The sequence below is a fragment of the Protomyctophum parallelum genome (genome assembly GCF_964188405.1).
Source record: "Protomyctophum parallelum genome assembly, chromosome: 2".
Classification (NCBI taxonomy): domain Eukaryota; kingdom Metazoa; phylum Chordata; class Actinopteri; order Myctophiformes; family Myctophidae; genus Protomyctophum; species Protomyctophum parallelum.
The window spans coordinates 26,260,872-26,284,620 of NC_139699.1; positions in this window are offsets into that span (position 1 = coordinate 26,260,872).

The window sequence follows — 23,749 nt, forward strand, 5'->3', positions numbered from 1 at the left end:
TCAAAGCTCTTTACAATGGTCCATTCATTCATACATTGGGAGGTGAAGCGGCGAACAGTTAACGCCAGCGTCCTCACATTCACACACCAATGGTGGCATCCACTGGAGGCAAGGTGGGATTCAGTGTATTTCCCAAGACGTACAAATTGTTGAAGTTCTTTCCGCATTACTCATAGTGGCAGGGTTTTTCTCTGTTGTGGAGGCGCTGGTGTTTCTTCAGGTTCCCCAGCTTGTTGAAGCTCCTTCTGCACTGTATAAAGGAAAGGTCTTTCTCAGGTGTTTATTCCTGCCACACTGCTCACAATGGAAGGGTTAATCTCTGGTGTGTACACGCTGGTGCGTCTTCAAGTGGTCTAGCCTACTGAAACCCTTGTCGCACCGATCGATCGCAGCGGAAAGGTTTATCTCCGGTGTGGAGAATGTGGTGTCGCTGGAGGTGGGCCAGCACATCGAATCCTCTGCCACCCTTTTTACAGTGGAAGGCCTCTCCCGTGTGGACACATTGGTGGATCTTCATGTAGTCTATCCGACTGAAACCCTTGTCCCACTGATCGCAGCGGAAAGGTTTTTCTCCGGTGTGGAGAAGGTGGTGTCGCTGGAGGTGGACCAGGACGCTGAATCCTCTGCCGCACTTTTTACAGTGGAAGGGCTTTTCTCCGGTGTGGACGAGCTGGTGTGTCTTCAGTAGCGATAACTTTATGAAACTCTTGTCCCAATCATTACATTTGTAGGCACACCCTGCCTGAAACTTGTGGTATATGGAACCACATTTCATTAATAATTGTTTTAAACTAAAAGTGTTACCCTGGTCTCTTTTCACTAGCCTGGCTAATCAAGGTCTAAATGTAGTATAGACGGTCTATCATTAAGACCTTGACTAGCCACTAAATGTAGTCTATATTTAGACGGTCTATCATTAAGACCTTGACTAGCCTGGCTAATCAAGGTCTAAATGTATATTATATAGACGGTCTAGTCAAGGTCTAAATGTAGTCTATATATAGATGGTCTATCATTAAGACCTTGATTAGCCTGGCTAAATAAAGGTCTAAATGTAGTCTATTATAGACAGTCTAGTCAAGGTCTAAATGTAGTCTATATATAGACGGTCTATCATTAAGCCTTGACTAGACCGTCTATATATAGACTACATTTAGACCTTGATTAGCCAGTCTAATCAAGCTCTTAATGATAGACCGTCTATTTATAGACTACATTTAGACCTTGATTAGCCAGGCTAGTCAAGGTCTTAATGATAGACCGTCTATATATAGACTACATTTAGACCTTGATTAGCCAGTCAATCAATTTGAAAGCACTATATTTCTAAAACTATGACACCTTTCAAAGATTCCTTTTCAGGCAAACATGTCCACCGTAAGTTGAACCTAAGTAGGCTAGAATGGGGTTGGTAGGTTTAAGTATGTAGGACTAGTAGCATGCCAAAGTTTGTACTATTGCCATAGAGAATGCATTGGGCGTTTAAGTTAAACTAGAAAGCAGTTCCCTGCAGAAACTGCGTGGGCTCGCCAAAAGACGCAATGTATATAATGTACAGTAGAAAATGTATTAAAGCTGAAGGAAAAGTTTAAAAAAGAATGTATAAAAATTGGTAAAAAGAATAAGCATAAATAACTGCATAAAGCGGAATAAAGTATGTGGAAGTAGTACGATGCCCAAAAAGTGGCAGAATAAAGTAAGTAAAGTATTACTGTCTACTAATGATTTGTAATGTATGAATAATGCTTTACAATGTATTCTTGATGAATTAAGAAAAGGTAAAAAAGAAAAAGAAAAAAAAGAGTAAATCCAATGGAGTATACATATAAAAGCATTCATGAGCTTAACAGAAATAGCATACTTTTACATGTAAAAAGAAGGTTCAAATAGGATATAGGCCTATCTTTAAAAGCATAAACACAATGATTATTGATAATGGTCTAAGATTTTTCTTTAAATGTAAAAAATAATATTTAGTTCTTTATTAAAAGTTTTTTCTTTTTAAGTTTAAAAAAAAAGTTAAAGTTTTTAATTTTTAAAATTTTTATTTTTTTTAATTTCTTTCAATTTCTTCCCAATTTTTTTTTCATTTTTTTCATTTTTTTTAACTGTGAAACTGTGAAGGGTGTGTGTGTGCGTGCGTGCTCTTGCGAGAGCTGTGTAAAGGCCATCCAATTGCACAAATAGCAGACCTACAAGCCCACAAGGTATCGCAGAGCAACTCATTGAGATCTTGTAACTTTAATTTCAGCCCTGTAATTAAGCCCTTATATGTCTCAGCTGTGGAAGTGTAAAAGACTGCCAGCACTATGACTGGGAGTGGCGCGCAACTTGAAGGTCTGCTATTTTACAATGGTCCTGAATGGGGGGAAACTATGCCTGAACAAATTGCTCTATCGCAAAAAAGTCGAATGCAAATATTTTTTTCGCTGTGAGTGGCCTGAGTTATTTAGGTACACCATGTGCGATTGTGGTGTTGGTACGATCGAAAATGTGGTTATAAGAGCGAGTTAAGAATTGTCATCGCGATAATTTCCTCGTAAGAATTTTACAATGGAGGTCAATGAGCAGCTTGACTGTATTTGTGTCACTTAAAAGGCCGTAGTTCACATTCTGTATGTCTCTGTGCTTTGGTGGTCACATTGTGTGAAAGAGGACATGTGTGGCTACAAAATGACCAAAGAACATGCGTGTAAAATGAATATTTTGGCCGGGACGACAATTTGTTTGGTAAATTTTCAAGGAAAGATTTTCTGTCTTCCGCACTCTAGTCAAAGAAGCCCCGCACTCTAAGTTGGCACTAATTAGGCGAAACGGCCTGCGATTGAACTGCGATTTCGGAAAAACCGTTTAATGTATTCGAATACGGTTTGAACCACGAAAAAGTCCAGAGTCGTGTGAGTTTTCTAAAGTTTAAATCACGTTTCTACGACAAAGTATGACAGAGTAACGAGGCTGCAAAAGTGAGGTTGATTTAGAGATAAATCCCATACATTGTCAATGGGAGGAAAAAACGATAAATAAAGTTAAATATTTTAAAAAGTATAAACCTTTTCAAAACAACTTTTTCACCAATTAAAGTTCAAAGATAGATGAACATTATAAAGTTTGAATGAAGTTTCAAAGTGAAAGTATGACGGAGTAATAAGAGCTCAAAAAAGTTAACTGTGAAAAATGGGACCTTTCTTCCATCGACTCTCACTATAAAGAATGTAAAAAAAAGTGAAAAAGTATAAAACTTTGTAAAAAAAAAAAAAAACAAGCATAAATAACTGCAAAGAGCTGAACAGTTTGAAGTTTGAACTAAATTTCTAGTATAAAGTATGCGGAAGTAGTTACGTGACAAAAAAAAGAGCGGAAATTGGAATAAAGAAGAAGCGGAATAAATATAGACTGGCAATAACTATTGTGTGCTCGCTGTGGCGAGCCCACAAAAAGTGATTATAATGCAACTAAAAAAATACATGAACCTGTCTACTGGCGCCCTCTACTGAAAGTGACGTCAGACTTCGGTGCTTTGATTGATTGATTGAAATATTTATTAACAGTTTGTAGAATTTACAGTACATTTTAAGCACAAACTCAATACAAAGACTGTCAACTGTGAGTGGACGACCCAATTAAGCATTACACTTGTTTACAACAGGGTCCACATTGTTCAATTCATCAAAACATTTAAAGACGTACAAACATTTAGAGACATACAAATAGACATTTCTATGTAGCTAAAGTACAGAACAGGAATTCATCATATGGGAAGCAAAAAAGGGAAAAGATACAATATACAGTGAGGGAAAATGGGGGGTGGGGGGATTCAGATTTTACAGAGGCCAGTTTCGAATTGCAGCCATCCGTAGGTGCCCTTTGAGAGCGGTTTTGAAGGAGTCAAGGGATTCACATGTCTTAATGACTGTTGGTAGGGCGTTCCACATTTTGGTGGCATAGGAGCGAAAAGAATTTAGTCCCTTGTTTGTGCCGAATCTGGGTTGTACATGGTTTGTTGCACTCCCTCTGGTGTTGTGGGTGTGGACTTCGTTTACATTAAGGAAGTATTTAGACAGGTACATGGGTATCTTGGTGGTGCTCTATAGATATTCCACTGTTTATAGCTTATATGAAGACTTTTTACATATGTATTAGGCCTACCATGTTTTTTGTACTTGCTTACTGTAAATCACTCTGGATTAAGAGCGTCTGCTAAATGCCTAAATTGTAAAGTGCTTCACAGGAAGAAGAAATCACAGAAATAAGAAATATTGCGATTAATTTGCCCCCATAAGATACTTTGCTTTTTTAAATTATGTTTTAGGCTACTGTTGTGATAGATAAGACTGCCCCAACACTAACATTTTAAAACAATTTAATATAAACCATGAAAAGTTGAATCATACACTTCAATGCAGCCATATAGCCTATAACGTCATTCAGTCTGAATGAATGATTCTGAATGAATGAATGAATGGATGGACGGACGGACGGACGAACGAACGAATTAATGAATAAATTGTGTGCCGCGTGCGTGTGTGTTTGTGTGCGTGTGTAAGTGTAGGTGTGTGTGTGTGTGTGTGTGGGGGGGCTGCGGTGCACGGGATGCGTATGTGCATGCAATTTAAGTCCTCAGGTCGCACCACCGCACCTGGTAAAAAAAAGTAACCGCACACACGCCAACTCCCAACACGTGCCTGCTAGTGTTTGTAACTTACAACAAGCCGTTTGTTTTAATGAATAACTCGTAATGTAACATTTAATTGACATGGACATCGAGTAGACTAGACTCGTCAGTGTTTTTACCTGGCTGGTGAAAAACAAAAAAAGCTTCTACAAGAATCTGCAGTGGAAACAGAAGTCCTCACTGTCCACTTTGCAGCCTAGGTGAGTGTTTGGTGTTGGTGTTTGGTGTTGGTCTGTGGAGGCACACTGATACAGCATTACACTTAATTGTTTACAACAGGGTCCACCATTTTCAATTCATCAGAACATTTAGAGACTAAAACATATTTTCTATAAAAGTTTGTCCACAATTCCATTCTGTATTGACGTTGGTACCATTAGGAGAGATAACAGGCAAACGTTGATCAAAATGACAATTATTTGTGTAGACTTCTGTTCTGGTATTACATTAATGAATGCAGATATTTACTCTGATTGGTTCATTTGGTTTCATTCTATCAAGAGTTAAAGATTAAATAAGTGTCCATTTGGTTACAAACTCATCATTCATTTAGTTGGGGACCACCTTGCTGGAAGGACCAATGGTGCACTGGCTTATCTAATTAACTGCTTAATTATCATTAAGGAATTGATGGAATTGCCTGTGTGTAATTTCACTTTGATTTTCCAATTGATAAAGCAGCAACTAGTTAGTTAGAAGCATTGTTGTTTTGTGTGATGTGAAGCTTTTATTTGCTGAAGTTTTTCCAATTTGACAATTTTGACACTGTGTTTGTGTGTGTGTGTGTGTGTGTGTGTGTGTGTGTGTGTGTGTGTGTGTGCGCGCAACATTGTGATTTGGATTGCACACACACCTGAGTCAAAATTACTAATTGACATCACCAGCTGCTTGATTGGAAATTTGGAAGTGACTGTTAAGTCATGTTGTGTTGCACATGTTTCCTTGTGTACAACATATAGACCATGTTGAAGTAACAACACACAAGAGAACTAAAATGGTTTATAATGTGTTGACACTGTGGGGAAGCTAAATTATTTGTGGGTCACCTGCCTGTCTCATATGCAGTGTTGTTGGCAATCCTGTTGATTGGGAAGGTGCCAAAGCACTGTAGAGGGGTGTTCATGTTCATATCTGTATGGTGTTTTGTCTTTTTGAGTGGTGCAACCACTCCTATTTACCTTTTGCAGACCACGGCCATGTTTCTTTTCCAGAGTTTGGAAGCACTCGTTTTCAGTAAAGCAATGTCCTGCTGCCTCTTGCATTATGTGCTAATTCAAAACAGGTGGTACACAGGGCAGTTGAGTGATATCTAACGAGCACTTCCAAACTCCAGCACAAAATAATCACCTGCAAGGACACAAAGTAACTCATAACATGTATACAGTGAATTTTTATGAAACAAACACTTTGAGGATAGAAAGAGAATAAGTCAAGCTTTCCATACAGCTGCAATGTTCGACATTGTGTGTGTGTGTGTGTGTGTGTGTGTGTGTGTGTGTGTGTGTGTGTGTGTGTGTGTGTGTGTGTGTGTGTGTGTGTGTGTGTGTGTGTGTGTGTGTGTGTGTGTGTGTGTGTGTGTGTGTCCTAACAGACAGATACACACAGGCCAGGGAGGAGGGCTTGTACAGTATCACTCACTTCAGATGGGTCTGATTTTTCTTTAAACTCATTGCAGCTGTAGTAGGGCAAGCTTGAATTATCCTCTTTCAATCTGCCATGCTTTTGTTTCCTAAAAATCTTTTGAGCTACTTTCTGTCAATAAAAAATCTGTGTTGGGATATTTTTGAGTGACACAACCACTCCTGTAGACAGCTCTGTGTGGCTGTGCCCCTGGGTCGTTATAGCATTTGTTCGCCATGTGTCATTGTTGCACAGCCTAACACACAGGCCACGGAGGAGAGCTTGTACAGTACTGTACAGTACAGTACAGTACAGCAGACATATTTCGACATGGAAGCATTGATACTTTAGCTTAAACGGATAGTTCACAATGTTTTAACTTAAGCTGTATGAAATACTTGCCATTAATAGTGGTTGAAACTTTATTGATTAATTGCCCGAGTCCCGTGGTGGGAGTTCTGCTCTGGTTTTGGTGAATATTAAAGGGACACTTTTTGCAATATATGTTAATGACGATTAGAAGATTTAGAACACTTTCCTGGGGGTCTTTGTGTGTAATATGTGGTTTTAGATTTGAGTCCTTCCTGGACTAAAATTCCCGTAATGCTTTGGTGCACTGCTCCTCCTTTTGGATAGAGGGAGGGCTGTCTTACTGAGCCAACATGTAGTCCAGGAAGGATGTGAGCCCAGTGTCCATGACAAACCACATATTACACACACAAAGACCCCCAGGAAAGTGTTCTAAATCTTCTAAACGTCATTAACATATGTTTTGCAAAAAGGGTGACAAGTTACACGTGTGTGTGTGTGTGTGTGTGTGTGTGTGTGTGTGTGTGTGTGTGTGTGTGTGTGTGTGTGTGTGTGTGTGTGTGTGTGTGTGTGTGTGTGTGTGTGTGTGTGTGTGTGTGTGTGTGTGTGTGTGTGTGTGTGTGTGTGTGTGTGTGTGTGTGTGTGTGTGTGTGTGTGTGTGTGTGTGTGTGTGTGTGTGTGTGTGTGTGTTTGCGCACACCTGAGTCAAAATGACTAATTGACATCACCAGCTGCTTGATTGGAAGTGAATGTTAAGTCATGTTGTGTTGCACATGTTTCCTTGTGTATAACATATAGACCATGTTTAAATAACAACACACAAGAGAACTAAAATGGTTTATAATGTGTTAATTTATTGACACTGTGGGGAAGCTAAATTATGTGTGGGTCACCTGCCTGTCTCATATGCAGTGTTGTTGGCAATCCTGTTGATTGGGAAGGTGCCAAAGCACTGTAGAGGGGTGTTCATGTTCATATCTGTATGGTGTTTTGTCTTTTTGAGTGGTGCAACCACTCCTATTTACCTTTTGCAGACCACGGCCATGTTTTTTTTCTTCCAGAGTTTGGAAGCACTCGTTTTAGTAAAGCAATGTCCTGCTGCCTCTTGCATTATGTGCTAATTCAAAACAGATGGTACACAGGGCAGTTGAGTGATATCTAACGAGCACTTCCAAACTCCAGCACTTAGAAAAATAATCACCTGCAAAAAGGGTGACAAGTTACACAAGTTAATTGATAAAATAATTCCCCGTTAATTTTCCTCATAGACTTTTCAAAAAGTATTTATTTAAAGATGTTTACGCTGCGGACAAAGCCAACTTGAGTTGTCACAAATCATGACAAACACAATGTTTTGGGCCGATCAGATAATTTGTAATTTCTTTCTAATTATTTGATCATCCCAAAACATTGTGTTTATTGTCATGATTTGTCACAACTCCAGTTGGCTTTGTCTGTGGTGTAAACGTCTTTAAATAAATACTTTTTGAAAAGTCTATGACGAAATGAACGCAGAATTATTTTCCGGGTCTCTCGATGGAGCGGGACTGCGACGCTCTATAGATCTTTAACTCTTGAGAGCGTTAAATGAAACCAAATATTTGGTTTCATTTTACGCTCAAGAGTTAAATTATTGTTAAAAATCTGCATTACTTAATTTACAAGAAGTCTACACAATTAGAGAATGTAGAATTGTTATTTTGATCAACATCTGCCTGCTATCTCTCCTATAATGGTACCAACATCAATACAGCATGGAATGGTGGAAAAAATCTTATCCAACGACACCAACATATTCTTTAGTTTTGGGTCTGAGAGGCTAAATGTCTTCAAATGGTGGTCCGTGGCTCAAATGGGTCTGAGAGGCTAAACGTCATCAAATGGTGGCTCAAATGGGTCTGAGAGGCTAAATGTCTTCAAATGGTGGTCCGTGGCTCAAATGGGTCTGAGAGGCTAAATGTCATCAAATGGTGGTCCGTGGCTCAAATGGGTCTGAGAGGCTAAATGTCTTCAAATGGTGGTCCGTGGCTCAAATGGGTCTGAGAGGCTAAATGTCATCAAATGGTGGTCCGTGGCTCAAATGGGTCTGAGAGGCTAAACGTCATCAAATGGTGGCTCAAATGGGTCTGAGAGGCTTAATGTCTTCAAATGGTGGTCCGTGGCTCAAATGGGTCTGAGAGGCTAAATGTCATCAAATGGTGGTCCGTGGCTCAAATGGGTCTGAGAGGCTAAATGTCTTCAAATGGTGGTCCGTGGCTCAAATGGGTCTGAGAGGCTAAATGTCATCAAATGGTGGTCCGTGGCTCAAATGGGTCTGAGAGGCTAAATGTCGTCAAATGGTGGTTCCGTGGCTCAAATGCCCAATAAATAATGGGCCTTGATTTGAAAAGGGTTAAACCACCGATCTTAAAGGTATATTCAGTGATTTCACTCAAAAAACCTTAGGTTTCGTTTTTGGCTGTGGGACCCAGCCTTTCGTCCAATCAGGATAGAGAGTCAAAAACGAAACCTAAGGTTTTTTGACCCCAAGGGGTTAACTGGGGACAGGGAGGAACTCCTTATATGGCCAGCACACTCTATAGTAGGGAGGATTATCACAACAAAACAAAAAAATAAGTGATATTTGAATTAAGTGAAATCACTGAATATACCTTTAATGTACAAACTGACATATAGTAACGAAATATTTCAAATTAACGTAGTGGAGTAAAAGTACAATATTTGCCTCTGATATGTAGTGGTAAAATTACTGGAAATTGAAATACTCCAAGTAAAATATATATTCTTTTATTATGTTTTTCCTATATTACAACCGTCCAAACGTGTGTAACTATCATGCCAGAATGGTATACCCCTGCTTTAAAGGAGTAATGTCACATTTTTCTGGACGCCGAAGATATGCTCAATTTTTGTCCGAAGTAATTTCAAAGGCTTCAAAAGTAAAAGTTTGGTTTATTTTCAAGGGGCGTTAGTCCCTCCTATATTCGGCTCCAATTGACAATGAATGTTGAATTTACGTCGTGTGTCTTTTCAAATCGACATACGTTATGTCATGATGACACCCCTCACTTCACACAAGTTTTTTTTTATACAGCTTTTGTCTCATTTCATTGACAATGAAAGGAGAAATTAGGTCAAATTTCCGCCAAATATGATGTAAATTAAACATTAATTACATAGGGACCATTGGGGACCACCATTCTTGATGATGATGTACAATGATGAGTGCCCCTCACTTCACACACAGGTGTGATTTTTTGGTGTTAAGCAATATGTTATACTTTAACTATTGAAAAATAGCAGATCTACAAGCTCATAGTGTTGCTATAGCTATAGCTATTTTTGAAAATTTGTGAAAATGTGGCAGAAATCTTTTAATATATTCTCTCATTGCGAACGTTTTTAACTCAAATCTTTGCTTCTGGGGAGGTCCCTGGAACAGCATATTTTCAGATGGGGGTCGGCCGTCAATTTCATATTTTTGGGGGTCCTTGACATGTGTTTGAAAACCACTGACATAGAAACACACACAAAAAAACATGAGGATTTTCAGTAAACTGTCAGGATTTAGAAGGCATTTGTAGAATTGTCCTCGGGTCTAATCCTTTTTTTTGTTTATTTTTAAAGGAAAATGATGCCTGCTGCCCTTGTCTGGAACCCTCCTCAGAACGGCGGTGGGGGAGAGGTACAGATTTGGCTCCCTGCCTCTCCCCGGTCTTTGGACCCGGCAGACCGGTGAGTGTTATTACAATGTTATTTTATTACAGTGTTAAGCGAACGCTTAACACTGTAATTTGTTAAGTTTGAGTACTTCGGTCATTCCTTAAAGATGGAGTGCCGTGATTTGCCGTGGGGGGGGGGGGGCATTCGAACATGGGGCTAAATATGTTTTGTTTTTTTACAAAATGTTATAGCGATTTTTTTATTTTTTACTACAGTCCTACTAGACTCCATAAAATTACATCTAGCCACAAAAGATCACAGGATCTGTTGAATGTCAAGGGTGAGGTGACAAACTGACATATTGAGCCTATGACACAGTATGGCATCCCCCCAGTTTCCTCCTTCACATTCAGTTGATCCTGTGATCTTCTGTGGCCAGATGTAATTTCCTGTGGTCTAGTAGGGCTATAGTAAATATTATTAAAGAAATCGTCATAACATTTTGTAAAAAAAATGTTATTAGCCCCATATTCGAATGCCCCCGCCCCCTTTCAAAAATAGCTAAAATCGCTAAAACGAAAGAAAGCAGCAAATGAAAATAAACAAATGAACACTAATCTTCTACTTTCTCTAATCACAACCTAAAACATGAACCTTGGTTGAAAAGAAAGAAAGTTGTCCTTCAAGTCAGAAATGAGAGTATTTATTCCAACACTGCTTATAAATACTTTTAAATAGTATTCATCATTGCTGTTAGAAAGATTGTATTTTTTGTAGCTACAGCATTGCAGTGGCAATACCTTGCACTGCGAGCTGTTGTGATATTGTAGATTGGCTATTTTCAACTTGTCATAGCACACCTGGTCAGGCTCTGCCAGTGGGCCTAATCAGCCTAAATCCCCTCACTTGTGCAATTTCCAGCCTCTGCCTCAGCCAATTGATTGCCATGGCACCCCACACCTGCCAATTGATTACTTAACCAGTCCACTTTTCAGTCTGTTTGCACTCTTCACATACAGAAAGGGACACAGACAGACAGTTAAAACTACAGATGCAACCGATCCGATATTATATCGGTATCGGCCTCCGATCCAGCTTAATTAATGTATCGGAGATCGGATTTGATGCCACCGATACACGCTCCGATACAGGAGGGGGACACGTGTTTAATGTTTACAGTCCGTCCTGCACAGACAGTGCAGTGAGCGAATCCAACCTCCAGTATGTACAGACTGCAAACAGACTATAGAAAAAAGCCCCACTAAGGTGCAATATGCAAGAGAATGGAATCACTTACAGACTTAACAGTATTAAAAGTATAACGTTTACCCGTCGTCGCACGGATCAGTCAAGTGCTTTCGCAGTTCAGTTGTGTGGTGGAGCCTGATCATCTAGCTGCGTTCTGACATTGTTGATGAGATTGCTCTTGTAATCCATTCTTCAGGTTCAGGTTCAGGTTTATTTGTCATTTGTATAGATACAGAGTATACATACAATGAAATTTATTTTGCTCAGAGCACTCTCAGTCTTACATACACAGGACATAAACAAACATCTATAGTGCAAGAAAAGACAAAAACAGGAAAAGAAAAGTGCAAGTGAAGTGAAGTGCAGTGCAATACAGTTCAAGGTCAGCTGTTCAGCAGCCTGACTGCCTGGGGGTAAAAACTGTTACTGAGACGGGTGGTACGAGATTTGATGCTCTGGTAGCGTTTTTTGGAGGGGATCTGCTATATATTTACTGCACACACGTGCTGTTTAGCGCTATGTGATTCAATCTTTGTAACTTTATTATTGCTGCTGTGACGATGATGATGATGAATAATAAGCGAGCGTGTCGTCGTCGTGGTTAAATCCGTCTTTATATAATTGGCTCAGTTATCAAACCATGACATTGTCAGAAGCTCAAACACTGATTCAGATTGTAAGTGTAGTGCAATTCTTAAGACAAAGACAGAGTTTGCAAACTAAAGTAGCATTAACACAACACCAGCGCCAAAACAAACGTCCTGAGGTATCTTTTTTCTCCCCGAGTCTGTCGGTAAGGCTCAAGGCTTTTGTCTCATGATAGCGCAGCTGCTTCCCGGCATCGCATTAGGGGTAAAAAGGTACCACGTGTGTATATAGGAATAATAATAATTACTATTATTATTATTATTAATAAACCATAGAATGAATTAACAGGTTACATGCAGGCATCACTTTAGGGGTAAAAATGTACCTTTGCACATAATAATCCATAGTATTAATTAACACATTGTATGCTAGAGTTTTATATTTGCTCAGGCTTGCTGGTGCTAAGCGATTAACATTGGACTTTTGAACTTTTTAGGGGCCCACAGCGAGGGGCCTCTTATAGCGAGAATCACATTGCATAAATAAAAAGTAGGCCAAACATGTCCACTTCAATTAAAAAAAAATATATGATTCTACCATCTTCCATTCTGGAGATATTGACCTTTTTCTAAAACCTGCTTTTGAAGGCACGCTGCTCGCTTGAAAAAACAGCAGAGATATGGAAGGTTGAAGTTGACAGACATTTCAGTTCAGTTTTTTCAGACCGACAGACCGATATAAATATGAGCACAAATACTATCCTATACATGCCATACACCGAATGAAAGCCCTGAATGTCTACTATTAGGAGGAAAACAGTACACATTGTACACATATACAGTTTGACAGTAATTGGTCATTGAATTCAGCTTGTGCCCACCAGAGATAACTAAGACTAAGACATGGACCTGAACTGTAATAATAATAAAAATCACACCCATGTGAAGTGAGCAGTGCAACATTGCACTGCTCACTTCACATGGGTGTGATTTTTATTATTATTACAGTAGAAGTATTTTTCTTATGAAAGCAGAGAGTCTTATGTTTCATACGGTATATAGTATGTATATGTCGCTATAGGCCTTATTTTGTGAATATTGAGCAGTTCAGGTCCATGCATTTTCTGAAATCCTCTCGTATTTTAGACAAGACATGGACCCGACAACTAAATATTCACAAAATAAGGCCTATAGCGACATGTACATACTATATACCGTATGAAACATAAGACTCTCTGCTTTCATAAGAAAAATACTTCTACTGTAATAATAATAAAAATCACACCCCTTTGAAGTGAGCAGTGCAATGTTGCACTGCTCACTTCACAACATTGCACTGCTCACTTCACATGGGTGTGATTTTTATTATTATTACAGTATTAGTTTTTTTCTTATGAAAGCAGAGAGTCTTCTGTTTCATACGGTATATAGTATGTACATGTCGCTATATGCCTTATTTTGTGAATAATAGTTCTATAGGTCCATGCTTTCTCTAAAGTTCTCTCTGAAAAAGAGATTTTTATGCCTGAACTGGATTCAATAGCCTAGTACTGACAAACAGTATATGGGATATGTGTATTTTATTTGTTTTCCTCCTAAAATTAGACATTTAGGGCTTTCATTCAGTGTGTAGTATGTATATGATAATAATTTATTTATGTTTATATCTGCCTGTCAATCTCTGTGACTTTAAACCTTTATAACTCGCTATGATAACGTCATGATGATGATGATTATGTGCACATATGTGATCATTGTCTCAGTAAACAAAATCAACTTGGATCACGATAGCATAACGGTGACTTGAGAGGTTGACATGTCTGGACATGAACCACAGGAGCGACTCAACTCGCAGTGGGGGGGGGGGGTTCCACGACATGTCTGGACATGAACCACAGGAGCGATAAGCGATAGACAATCCCGGCTGGCTGTGATTTCGACAAAATGACAGACAACTCGATGGCTTCCGCAGTTTGGATTGTATTCGTTATCCATTACAAACGGGTCGATTACGTCCCAGACGCCTTATCACTGCAATTGGCTGGCGAAGGCGCTATGGCGATTATGGTGATCAACTGCCGAGAATCTTTTTTCCGAGAATGAGAGAGATGCATTGCAAACTGCAAAGCGATCGATCGCAACTCGCAGTGTGGGGGGGTTCCACGGTGTGATATCTGCTAGTATACTGCTTCTTTGTCCAAACATGGCTGACGCGACGGCGACAAAAAGACAGTTGATCATATCTATACTGCTTCTCCTATGGCGGTCCTTCGAGAATACGTCATTCGTTTCGCGTATACCTGTCCGTGTGCGTGAAATGGCGATCGACCGTTGGAGATTATTCTTGGTTTATATACGGGTTTATATTTCCGAGAATGAGGCGGCAGGCCGGCGAGTTGTCGTTGGAATGGAGACACACACACAGCCAGACTGGCTCTGTCGAGTGGATCTGTGTGAGTGAGTGGGGGGGGGAATGAAACTGTAATGCGATGGAGAGATGCCTCGGGAGAAACCATGTAGAAACAGGAGGGGAGGGGGAATCGAGTGTATTCACACACACTAGAATATGGGTAGCTCCATTTTAGATCCCGACATCTGCGTTGGTTTATGCCGTGTTGCCGTGCAGACTCCAGTACGTCGTAATGGAGGCATTGGGGAGGAGAGAGCTTGCTCGCCAGTCCATAGACCAGACCTCTTTTCAGGAGGGGGGGGCTTTTCACTCCCGGATCACATACCGGACCTTCCCAGAGACGATCGGTGTTACTTTCTTTGTTGTCCCGGCGCATAGGAAGTTGATGTACAGTAATCAATAAAAAAACGTATAGATACGCTTGAAGCAGACGGCGCTCGAGATTAATAAAGCGTATGGATACGGTTCCAGCATTTTTTGTGTTAACAGGTTGCCATTCCCTTAAGGTTTACAGGTTAAACGGTTCATATTCTTATTTTTACAGGTTAAACACTTAACCATAAACATCCCCTCTTTGAATTTCTTTTGTATTTATTTGTTTTGCTATGTAGCCTACAGCAAATATCGGATCGGCAAATATCGGATATCGGGAAATTTCAAAATTAATATATCGGATCGGATCGGAATTGAAAAATCAGTATCGTTGCATCTCTAGTTAAAACGGGTGCTATGACAAGTTGACAACGGTTATTATTGGGTTCCAAAGTTTCATCGTTCTCAAGTAGGCTGGTGGCCGACGGGTGTGTCTTTTTTTCTTTTATATAATCTTTTTATCCCACGATTTTGTAACTCATTTTTCACCCCTGTGTCAATTATTGAATGTGATCCTGGGCTCTACACACCCTCCGCCAACCTGGTCCCCATTTATGGGGGACATAGGGAGTCATTTCTAACACTTTTTCTTTATATATTTTTTATTTTTTAAAGGATATGATGCCTGCTGCCCTTGATGTCTGGAATGCTCCTTGGGAACACCGGGGGCTGGATTGAGGGTCTCCCCGCCAGGACAGTGATCTTGGGACGTCAAATTTACCCCTGGAGCCTGGGTACATTGAGGTACATTAGGCCCGTCACAAGTATTAATAAATTATTTACATTACAAAAAAATTTCATTACATGAATTGTGAAAGTAGCAGATCTATGCGATCAAAACAGTTTTGAGCTCCTAGATCTGCTACTTCCACTACTTTCTAACATGGGAGCGATTATGACTATTATCCCAAAAGTATTGCGATTATCACAAATACTTATTATGTAGTAATTGTGATGGGCCTAAGGGTGTGTGGGGGGGGGGCGTGTGTGTGTGTGTGTGTGTGCGGGGGGGGTGGGGGGGGTTGTCTGTCTGTGTGTGCGCGCATGTGTTTGCCGTGTGTGTGTTGAATCTGTTTTTGATTGGCCCGACGCGACGTGTAATCTACGAGCATGTTGAATTTGGGGCCCGACGTTGACAACATTAAATCTACGAGCTGAACGACGCTGGATCTACATCAGTTATAGTGTAGTTCTCCCCGGGGTATGGGTTGAATCTGGGATAATCGGGCATAATGGGCAGGCGGGTCGTGCAGGAACTGGGTGGTGCAGGAACCGGGTCGTACCCAGCGGTCCCTCGTGCGACCCCCGTCCATTGTGCTCTGATACCCGGCCTCCCGTACCAAGGTCTTTAGTCTAGTTTCTCTCTTCTCTAGTTTCAGGTTTCAGGTTTTCAGGTTTCATCTCTTCACATCTCTTCAAAGTACCAACTGTTGAATATCTTGTTTCCTTCCCAAGGTTGTTTCCTTCCCGCCAGGTTGGCCAAATGTTTTCCCTATCTTGTACTTTCCTTCCCGCCAGGTTGGCCAAATGTTGTCGTTTCTGTTTGATTAACCTCTTTTCGTAGTACTTTTCAGGTGGCAAACGTTAACCTCTTTTCGTAGTACTTTTCAGGTGGCAAACGTTGAATTTGTGTCACTCTTCTAGTGACCCAAATTAACATATGAATTAGTGCAGCTCTGTACCGTATTACCCTACATAGCTATTAGGACGTTGTAGTGGTGTGGATGTTAATGCACGCGTGTGTGCGTGTGTTTCATTCAATTAAACAATCTACGCATTTCATTTCATTTCCCATCATTCATTGGAGTCCCATCATGGCAAGGTAACTATATTACCTATACTGTATTGATTAGGGGCATCTGCTAAATGCCTAAATTGTACATTGTTGATGAAATAATATTAAATATATACACAGCAAGGTGTGTATTTTTATTATTTTATCAACAATTTGCAATTTAACAGATGCCCTTAATCCAGCCAATTTACAGTAAGCAAGAACAACAACTTGCTAATAATGAGCATTTTTCTTTTGTTTTGTTCTCTTTCTCTAGCCTATAGGTTGACGCTATATATTAAGTGACAGATCACATACTACTTCAACAGAAGATGATGCTACAGTTGTATTAAATAGAAATTTCACGAAATACCTTTCGTTTATGGGTAGGTTGCCTTCAAAACCTAGATGCAGAACATTTTTTTATGTGCTCCCAGGACAGAAAATTCTAGACTTGTGCTGTCCTGGGCTCTTAGGGGTGACGTAGGAAGCTACGCCCACGCCGTATAAAGCGGACGTGGCTACGTCATCCCTCATTCGGAACTTTTCTTCTGCTATAGAGAACAGAAGGGCGTTCCACGATAGGTATTTCGTTCAATGTATTTATACAACCGTGGTTACTAAAGTAACCTTTAACGTTGTATTAAATAGAAATTTCACAAAATACCTTTAGTTTATGGGACTTTATGAACTCCCGTGACCTGAACTTCCAGTTCGTAAGTCTTTTGGGAGGGACTCGGACCCTTTTGTTTCCAGAACCTAGTCCTTGTGGAGAACAGGAGGCAGCGCTAAGCTGCCCTGATTTTCTACTGAGCCGCTGCCCCCAGCTAGCGAAGGCACTACCACATCTAGGTTATAGTATGTGGAGAAAGTCGAGGGTGTAGACCAGCTTGCTGCTGTGCAGACTTCCTGAATAGAGACACCCTTGTAGAGTGCCCAGGAAGCTGCCACGCCTCTCGTGGAGTGGGCCCTCAGGGCTTGAGGGGAATCCACGCCTTGGCTAGTGTAGGCCAGACGGATGGCTTCCACTATCCATTTGGAGATAGTGACCTTCGTGACAGGCTTTCCTTTGGTCCTGGCACCCCAGGACACGAAGAGTTGGCTTCCTTGTCTGAAGGGAGCCAGTCTATCCACGTATATGCGTAAGGCTCTGGGCAGAGGCAGTTAAGCCATTAAGCCTCAGGCGAACGGCGGGGGTGGAATGCCTGTAGGTTCACTGGCACACACAGAGCATTTTTGGGAATGAAGGCGGGTTTGCTTTTAGGGTGACCTTGGTCGAACCATCATTGAACCTCATGCAGTATAGAGAGATCGAGAGCGCATGTAGGTCGCTGACCCTTTTTGCCGTCGTGAGGGCGATCAGGAGAGCCACCTTCAAGGTTAGGAGCTTGAGGCTCACGGTTTGTAGTGGTCCAAAAGGTGCTGTAGCCAGAGCCTTTAGAACCAGGGACAAATCCCACGAGGGAACAAGGGATCTGCATGTCCTATGTTCCCTGTGTACACCCTTCATGAACTGTTTTACCAGCGGGTGCTTCCACACCGTCTGGTTAACAAGGCCCGGGTGGCAGGCGGAAATTGCTGCCAGGTGGACCTTGACTGAGGAGAGGCCTAGACCGTTGTCTAGGAGCTCCTGTAGAAATGTCAGGACGTCGATCACTGAGGCCTGGTAGGGGACAACTTGGTCTGGTCTTCGTGACGCTCGAAAACGCGCCAGGCTGTGTCGTAACGGTCCCTTGTTGACTGGCTTTCTGAATCGTTTCGATGACGATCGGAGGTAGGCCCACGGAGGTCAACATCACCCTTTGACGGGCCAGACGTCTAGGTCCTGGGGGTGAGGGTGAAAGATCTCCCCTCTCGCTTGGGAGAGGAGATCCGCTCGAAGAGGAATTTTCCACGGCTGGTCGTAGAGGAGAGGGGTTATTTCCGACCTCCAGACCCCCAGTACGGGGCTATTAGGAGCACCGTCAGACCCTGAGTCCTCACTCTGTCCAGAGTGGGGCTGATGAGGGATAGCGGGGTAAAGGCGTAGAGAAGGGTTTTGGGCCATCGGTGTGACAGAGCGTCTAGCCCCGATGTTGAAGATCCCGTGATTGCGAAGAAGAGGGGACACTTCGTGTTCTCCTCTGTGGCAAAGAGATCCACCCTGGATTTCCCAAACCTGCTCCAGACCTGGGACGCTGCATGAGGATGTAGCGACCAGTCTGCATAGAGAGATTGAGTTAAGTGTTATGCCTATGAAGTCTATTGACTGCGTCGGCATGAGCATGCTCTTCTCGTGGTTTATTAAAAACCGAGCGAAGCGAGAGTGGCTGAGCACGCGATGTGTGTGCAACAGTGCTTCTCGCGGAGAGTTTGCAAGTAGGATCCAGTCGTCCACATATGTTGCGAGACGGATTCCTTGCTGTCACAGGGGAGCAATAGCTGCCTCGGTGCATTTTATGAAAACTCTCGGACTCAGAGACATTCCGAAGGGAAGGACTGTGTATTCGTACACTTTTCCTTTGAACCCAAAGCGCAGAAATCTTCTGTGCGGGTGGTAAATCGGAATGTGGAAGTATGCATCTTGCAGGTCTATTGACGTAAACCAATCCCCCTCGCGGATTAGGCGCAGGAGGAGTGGTGGTGTCAACATTTTGAATCGCAAATGACGGTTCAATGCTGAACCGTCACTTGAAAAAGCTGCGACTCGAAGTGTACTCTCTTACACGGCCCGCCTGAGCCAAGAGAGAATAGACGCAACACTGCAGTGCGTGGCATCATTCAAAAGGGGACGCTCGATTCCCTTTCATGCATGCCTCCGAATGGCAGGGTTAATGGCCTTGGCGGTCTATCTAATCCGCCTAGCAAGACTACATATGAGACCTTTCCAACAATGGATAGGCTCTCTACATGTACCAATGCACCGTCGCCACCAGAAGGTAACAGTGACGTCACAATGCATACTAGCCCTTCAATGGTGGTCAGACAGAAAAACCCTCTCAGAGGGCGTCCCCATGGGAAAGCCTCTGATCAGGAAAGTCGTCACCACAGATGCCAGCATGACAGGCTGGGGAGCCACGCTGGAAGGATTCACAGCCAGAGGTTTATGGTTGGGGCCACTACGTGCCCTTCACATAAATTACTTGGAGCTTATGGCGGTCTTCCTCCCTGAGACACTTCGAGCAGCGCATCCGGGGTTGCCACGTCCTAGTCAGGACAGACAACACCACGGCCATGTGCTACATCAACAGACAAGGCGGACTCAGGTCCCCTCGTCTTCATCAACTGGCTCGGAAACTAATCCTGTGATGCAACACATGCCTTCTCTCCATAGTAGTGCGTCATGTCCCAGGTCTTCTGAACACAGGGGCAGACCTGCTGTCCAGAGGACCTCTCCGCTACGCAGACTGGTCGCTACATCCTCATGCAGCGTCCCAGGTCTGGAGCAGGTTTGGGAAACCCAGGGTGGATCTCTTTGCCACAGAGGAGAACACGAAGTGTCCCCTCTTCTTCGCAATCACGGGACTATCAACATCGGGGCTAGACGCTCTGTCACACCGATGGCCCAAAACCCTTCTCTACGCCTTTACCCCGCTATCCCTCATCAGCCCCACTCTGGACAGAGTGAGGACTCAGGGTCTGACGGTGCTCCTAATAGCCCCGTCCTGGGGGTCTGGAGGTCGGAAATAACCCCTCTCCTCTACGACCAGCCGTGGAAAATTCCTCTTCGAGCGGATCTCCTCTCCCAAGCGAGAGGGGAGATCTTTCACCCTCACCCCCAGGACCTAGACGTCTGGCCCGTCAAAGGGTGATGTTGACCTCCGTGGGCCTACCTCCGATCGTCATCGAAACGATTCAGAAAGCCAGTCAACAAGGGACCGTTACGACACAGCCTGGCGCGTTTTCGAGCGTCACGAAGACCAGACCAAGTTGTCCCCTACCAGGCCTCAGTGATCGACGTCCTGACATTTCTACAGGAGCTCCTAGACAACGGTCTAGGCCTCTCCTCAGTCAAGGTCCACCTGGCAGCAATTTCCGCCTGCCACCCGGGCCTTGTTAACCAGACGGTGTGGAAGCACCCGCTGGTAAAACAGTTCATGAAGGGTGTACACAGGGAACATAGGACATGCAGATCCCTTGTCCCCTCGTGGGATTTGTCCCTGGTTCTAAAGGCTCTGGCTACAGCACCTTTTGGACCACTACAAACCGTGAGCCTCAAGCTCCTAACCTTGAAGGTGGCTCTCCTGATCGCCCTCACGACGGCAAAAAGGGTCAGCGACCTACATGCGCTCTCGATCTCTCCATACTGCATGAGGTTCAATGATGGTTCGACCAAGGTCACCCTAAAAGCAAACCCGCCTTCATTCCCAAAAATGCTCTGTGTGTGCCAGTGAACCTACAGGCATTCCACCCCCGCCGTTCGCCTGAGGCTTAATGGCTTAACTGCCTCTGCCCAGAGCCTTACGCATATACGTGGATAGACTGGCTCCCTTCAGACAAGGAAGCCAACTCTTCGTGTCCTGGGGTGCCAGGACCAAAGGAAAGCCTGTCACGAAGGTCACTATCTCCAAATGGATAGTGGAAGCCATCCGTCTGGCCTACACTAGCCAAGGCGTGGATTCCCCTCAAGCCCTGAGGGCCCACTCCATGAGAGGCGTGGCAGCTTCCTGGGCACTCTACAAGGGTGTCTCTATTCAGGAAGTCTGCACAGCAGCAAGCTGGTCTACACCCTCTACTTTCTCCACATACTATAACCTAGATGTGGCAGTGCCTTCGCTAGCTGGGGGCAGCGGCTCAGTAGAAAATCAGGGCAGCTTAGCGCTGCCTCCTGTTCTCCACAAGGACTAGGTTCTGGAAACAAAAGGGTCCGAGTCCCTCCCAAAAGACTTACGAACTGGAAGTTCAGGTCACGGGAGTTCATAAAGTCCCATAAACTAAAGGTATTTTGTGAAATTTCTATTTAATACAACGTTAAAGGTTACTTTAGTAACCACGGTTGTATAAATACATTGAACGAAATACCTTTCGTGGAACGCCCTTCTGTTCTCTATAGCAGAAGAAAAGTTCCGAATGAGGGATGACGTAGCCACGTCCGCTTTATACGGCGTGGGCGTAGCTTCCTACGTCACCCCTAAGAGCCCAGGACAGCACAAGTCTAGAATTTTCTGTCCTGGGAGCACATAAAATAATGTTCTGCATCTAGGTTTTGAAGGCAACCTACCCATAAACGAAAGGTATTTCGTGAAATTTCTATTTAATACAACTGTAGCATCATCTTCTGTTGAAGTAGTATGTGATCTGTCACTTAATATATAGCGTCAACCTATAGGCTAGAGAAAGAGAGAACAAAAGAAAAGAAAAATGCTTATTATTAGCAAGTTGTTGTTCTTGCTTACTGTAAATTGGCTGGATTAAGGGCAATGTTAAAGGTTACTTCAGTAACCACGGTTGTTTAAATAAATTGAACGAAATATATGCGTTTCATGTTGATTGTAATATTATCATTATGCTTCATATTGACTTTAATTTTGTGTTCTGTGCTGTGTTCTGTCCCCTCCCCCCCACCCCCTCCCCCCACTCTCGGCCTGCACCTTGTCGTGGTGAGTGGGCTTTAAACCAAGACAGGCCATTCATACCCATTACCTCATTTACTGCCACAGTGAATGCATAAATGTGGCCAAATTTTCGTGACATTGGTTGTTCAGTTTGACCCACCAGTTTTAGAGATATGGCTTATAGAGTAATGTCTTGCAGAGTTGAGAAAGCAGGCTTGAAAGGTTCACTTCTGTGTTCTCAAACTTTACACCTAGCTACATGTTTAAGCATTTATTTTGTATTTATTTACATGTAGATTTCAGCTCTGACACTTATTTCATACATGCTCCAGTTTGTGAAGAGTGTCTGTGCTATTAACTCATTTTGGATAAAAAAGGATCTTTTCTCCTCTGGTGAAAAGCTGGAGGTTGTGCGATGGCAGGCTCTCAGTCAAATCTGGTCACAAATAATCCACCCCTTGCCCGTGATTTGTTTTTCCTTTCTTTTCTAGTAGTCACAGAATGTTTGTCTCAATTACGACCGTTTAGATAAACACAGAGGTTTACTCTGTTCCGCGATATGCTGTGAATGCTGGACAACATAACGACATGCCACACATAATGTACAGTACAGTACGGTTCACCTTTAACGACATGCGACACATAATGTACAGTACGGCTCACCTATAACAACATGTGACACATAATGTACAGTACAGTACGGCTCACCTATAACAACATGTGACACATAATGTACAGTACAGTACGGCTCACCTATAACGACATGTGACACATAATGTATAGTACAGTACGGCTCACCTATAACGACATGCGACACATGTACTGTACAGTACAGTACGGCTCACCTATAACGACATGCAACACATAATGTACAGTACAGTACGGCTCACCTATAACGACATGCGACACATAATGTACAGTACAGTACGGCTCACCTATAACGACATGCAACACACAATGTACAGTACAGTACGGTTCACCTATAACGACATGCGACACATAATGTACAGTACAGTACGGCTCACCTATAACGACATGCGACACATAATGTACAGTACAGTACGGTTCACCTTTAACGACATGCGACACATAATGTACAGTACAGTACGGCTCACCTATAACGACATGCGACACATAATGTACAGTACAGTACAGCTCACCTATAACGACATGCGACACATGATGTGCAGTACAGTACACCTATAACGACATGCGACACATAATGTACAGTACGGCTCACCTATAACTACATGCGACACATAATGTACAGTACAGTACAGTATAGTACGGCTCACCTATAACGACATGCGACACATAATGTACAGTACAGTACGGCTCACCTATAACATGTGACACATAATGTACAGTACAGTACGGCTCACCTATAACGACATGCGACACATAATGTACACTACAGTACGGCTCACCTATAACGACATGCGACACATAATGTACAGTACAGTACACCTATAACGACATGCGACACAATGTACAGTACAGTACGGCTCACCTATAACGACATGCAACACATAATGTACAGTACAGTACGGCTCACCTATA